We start from the raw sequence: 5,089 nt of genomic DNA, 5'->3' as shown, positions 1-5,089 counted from the left end.
TTTCTTTCTTTCTTTCTTTCTTTCTTTCTTTCTTTCTTTCTCTCTCTTTCTTTCTCTCTTCCTTTCTTCTTTCTCTTCTTCTTTCTCATTTTCTTCTTCTTTCTCTTCCTCTTCTCCTCCTCCTTCTTTTTGAATTAAGAAAGATATAAAGCATTTCTCTGATTGATTTCTTTCAACATAGTAGTAGAAGGCAAATTTATACCAAAGAGACAACCAACCTCTACATTCCTCCAGAGACTGGTATGGGAGGAGTTGGGACTAATCATGATGACTGCTTTAAAGGAAAGTCATTTCAAAGCTGCTCCTATGGGTGTCTGAGCATGGCCCAGAGGTAGGCTGGGGCTGAAGTATCTGTGGGGAACTCAGAGAGAGGTGAGGGACTGGGGGAGACAGAAGCTGGGAGACAGGGGTGGGGTTCAAAGAGATGAGACAGCTAAGGAGGAGATGGGGATGTGTTTTGCATGTGAGAGATCTCAAGCATTTAGTGATTTTCAGCTAAGACACAACACAATTTCCCCAGGTATATGTGAAGAAAATAAGTTCTATATGCCTTCTACTCTAGAAGCAGCTGCTTTCCTCCCTCCTCCAGATCTCAGAGCCCTTGGCTCACCTGGGTCAGTCTCTCAGACTACTCTATGTGGCTGAGGGTCTCACACTTAGCAATTCAGAGCCATGGTCATTATCCTTAGCAGGTCTCCAACATCTAATAGAACACCAAACTATTGGGCCAGTCTGGAGAAATACTTACCTGGTTTACCCAGAGCTCTGCTATGTCTAGAGAAGGAGTCAGACTGCAGTGTGGACTGCAGTGGTGTAGAGATGGGAGACTTGGTTCCTCTGCTTCTTACACAGGTCCCTGGCCAATGCCCAAGGGACCAGGAGCCCATTTTAAGTGATGGGCAACCCTTTCTCAACGTAAGCCTCTGTCCCTTACTTGAAAAACAAGACACTGAACTAAATGAGGCCCAGAGCTAATCCTGGTCCCAGAAAGGAGACGATCTGATTCCTGATCCAGGAATTTCCAAGGTGCCCGGAGCCAGGTATCCTATGAGGACAGAGGCTGTTCTGAGCCTCCTTCCCTCCCTAGCCTTATATCATGTAGAGACCTGTTGTTGTCTCAGGAGCTTCAGATGCAGGAGTGTGAGGAACTGGAGAGACCATTGAAGGCAGGGTGCAGTGAGTGGGAACGGATCACTCAGGCTGAGGCTGAAGAGATGTGGGGAGACCCCTCAAAGACCATGCTGAGGTGTCAGTATTTATTCTAAGTACTGTGGAAATCATGGGAGACTTTCGTGGCTGAGAAAAGCCTCTCATTCATCCACCAATACAGTTTCAAGAACCTTTAGAAATGTCTCCCACTCACCTCTGCAGCTCAAACTCCCAGAGGCCTTTGGGCCAACTACCTACTTCCAGGCTCTCCTGGCCAGCTCTGGCAGATAATGGACACCTCTTCAGCTAGGTTTGCCTGGCTAATGGCTGGTGTTCTTTGGGAACCGAGACAGAGATGGGATCATGAGAGACAGAGAAAGCAACGAGAGACAGAGAGTAGCAAGAAAGAGCTTGGTGCAAGGGGCTTGAGGGGACATTTGCTAAATGAAATGTAAATCCTTGCTCTGGTGGCTGCCAAGAAGAGAGAGGTAGCTGATGAAAACCATATGTCCCCGAGTAAGTGACAAAAAGCGTGCTTGGTTGAAGACATTACTGTTGCTCTCCCATGCAATGGAAAATCTCCTATTTTAAAGAATACTGTGTTAAGAGGCACTCCGAGACAAACCACATTTCGCAATTAAAGTAGTTTACAAGGTCAGACAAGGAAGGAGAAAATAAACCAGCTGAAAGGTCTTGCTCAAGAAGAAAAAAAATTGTTTAAAAGTTCAATGTTATGGTCTCAAACTGTAACATGGGCTCTTTGTATGGTTTGGCTTAAAACAACAACACAAACCCCCAACAACAAGCTTTTGTGGGGATGCAGACACAGCTGGAGGTGACTGGTGAGAGGGCTAAAGAGATGCCACAATGGTCAAGGCTTGCTGCTTTAGCAGAGGAACCAAGTTTGGGTCCCAGAAGAACAAAACAATGCAAAACAAAACAAAACAAAACAAACAAACAAAAACAGCCACCTGTTAGTTCCAGCGTCTGGGGCCCCAGTGATCCTCCATAGACACATTCATTGACGTCTGTGTGTGTGTGCATGCGTGCACGTGGGCGCACTCACACATGCATGCACACACACACTTAAAGGAGCAAAAATAAATCCTAAAACCCTTTCTAAAAAAGAAAGTGACTGATGATCTTGAACGACTGCCACACCTCCTATTATTTTAAAACAGTTTTGATTTTATTTTTAAAAGCAAAAACTATCATTTTAAAAACTTGTTTGAATTGACCTTGAAGCAAACTAAAACCAAAAAGACAAACATCTCTACCATCGACTCTCAGTCTGAGGAATAAATTTCCAATTTCTTCATCTGACATCCAAGTTCCAGCATGGGAGGGAATCTGCCTAAAGTTTTCCATACAGGATACAGGATCCTGTAGCAGGACCTGCCTTCCTACCTGTCCTGTTGGCAGGTTGGACCCATAGGGCCTCATAACTACTTACTTTGCCTCTGAGTGCCCTCTCTCCTAACTATAGAGAAAAACTGTTAGCTTTGTGGAAGGAGATCGGGTGCTCAGTATCGAACCCAGGGCCTCACACATGCTAGGCAAATCCTCTGCTGTGGAGCTACACCCTCAGCCCTTGTTAGCCATTTTTAAGAGACACCCATTTGCAAACTCTATGTATTATATCAGCACTTCCACCTGCTCCTTTTGATCTTGGTTTCCTGTGAAATTCTGCACCCCATCATCTATTTTCTTAACCGTATTAATCACAGCTATTTTAAAGTCTGGATCAGAAAAGCCCAAGGTCTGGCTCCCCTGTGGGGCGTTTCTATTATGGAGATGCTCTGGGCTGACTGATGTGTCTCTCATCTCAGAGGATTTATTTTTGCCTTCCTGAAGGCAGTCAGGAAAGCGGAAGGTCACCCTAATCCAGCCTGGGATTGGGCCGCTATGATGCTGGCGGTCAGACTGTGGGGGCTGTTCTATTTCTGGCTCACCCTTCCTCCTGCTGCCTAACTTCTCTGGGGTTGTAGGTGCAAGCCTGCCTGTTTGCTAAGCCTCTTCCTTTTTGGTGGGCTATCAAGTTCAAGATTGTCTTCCAAGCCTCACGATGCTGCTACCCATTCTGGGCTCCCCGGCTGGCCCTCAGTCCCTCATGCACTGGGAGGCTGCTCTGAGAGCTCACTTTGGGCTTCGCTTTCCCCCAGAGACCCTGACCCTCAGACCTTCCGTGCCTAGTATTTTAATCTTCTCACTTATTTCCTTCCCTAATTTAGGGGGATGGAAGAACCCTCTCGCCTGCCCCCACTTTCTCCTGGATCTGTAGCTGCTCAACAATGAGCAGGACTGAGTGTCACATCAGAATGCTTCCCCTTTGGGCACTGACCCCTCCAGCTCACCTTTGAGTAGGTGGCTTTGGGTATCACTTCCAGCGAGAAGGCTGGCCTCTGATGACTGCTCTGCCATTCCAAGGAGCGGGGCACTTGACCTGCTCCCTTAAAACTACTGTTGAGCAGGAACCCTGTCTTTTCCTCCCTGGGATTCCTCACCCATCTCACCTACAGCTTTCAATGCTACACCAATGCCCAGACATTCCCTAATGTCTGTCTATAGCCTGGAGCTCTGTGGTGACCTAAATCCCAATATCTCTTGTCATTGCCACTTGTCTGCCACATAGACATCTCAAACAACACATTTAAAATCTTCCCTTTCCACCCAGCTCTCCAGCATTCCCTCCTTGCTGCTGTCATGGTCGGTGTGTCCCAAGGGTCACACTCAGTTCATGCTCCCTCCCCCCCCCCCCATAGTCCAGAGAGACGCCATATGATGTCATTAAGTTCTCTCAGACATCGACAACCTTGTCCTGGCCATCCTATGACTTACTCCGTAGTCTCCTCACACGTGTCCCCAGCCTCGTGGCCTTCTTCCAGCACATTCGCCAGCCACTCTCCGAGGAAGGGAGCCCTTGAAAACAGACATCAGATTATGTCATTTCTCAGAATGATGCTCTACAATGACTTCACATTGCTTTTCACAGAAAGCACTGATCTGCCCCAAGATCTACCCCAAGCCATCTTCCACCCCCATCTCCTGGGTCTTGCCCGTGGGCATCTCTGTTCTCCAGCAGCCTGAGTTTCTTTCGTGGGAGCCTCTCCACAAGCTCCTGCATTACCAGGAAGCACTTTTCCTCATGGCCACCTCTGCTACTGTTCTCTCAGGTCTAGTTCAGTGTCCCCTCCTCAGAGGAGTCTCCCTGAGCCTTGGATGAGACCCCTGTCCTATCACCAACACTCTGCTATTTGGCCACACACAGGTGTGGCTCCAGAGGCAACTGAATGACCATCGACTCAGTGTTTTCTCACAAGAGTAGAATTTCTCAAGGCTAACTAACAACAGAGTCTCTTTTGGTCACCACTCTCCCTCTAACACCTGGGACACCTTAAAAGGGTCAACAAGAACCTTACAAATAAATGAGTCTTAGGCAAGGACAAGTAACCTCTACCCCCATGGCCTGGCCACCTAGCAGAAGCAGGGTGACCAGCACTCAGTAGAAAGGGTGACTGTGGGAGTGGATTTAAGCTAAGGAGTATCAGAGATTGCAGAGCACACCAGGGAGCTAGCTCGATTGGTATGATGGTTTGTATATGCTCGGTCCAGGGAGTGGCACTATTAGAAGGTATGGCCCTGTTGGAGTAGGTGTGCCACTGTGGGTGTGGGCTTTAAGACCCTCACCTTAGCTGCCTGGAAGCCAGTATTCTGCTAGCAGCTTTCAGATGAAGATGTAGAACTCTCAGATCCTCCTGCACCATACCTGCCTGGATGCTGCCATGCTCCCACCTTGATGATAATGGACTGAATCTCTGAACCTGTAAGCCAGCCCTAATTTAATGTTGTCTTATAAGAGTCCCGTTGGTCATGGTGTCTGTTCACAGCAATAAAACCCTAACTAAGACACTTGGTAAGGTGCTTACCTTATTATAAGGTA

The sequence above is a fragment of the Mus caroli genome, chromosome 5 (genome assembly GCF_900094665.2).
Source record: "Mus caroli chromosome 5, CAROLI_EIJ_v1.1, whole genome shotgun sequence".
Classification (NCBI taxonomy): domain Eukaryota; kingdom Metazoa; phylum Chordata; class Mammalia; order Rodentia; family Muridae; genus Mus; species Mus caroli.
The sequence above is the reverse complement of the archived record's forward strand: the minus strand, read 5'-3'. Positions refer to the sequence as shown.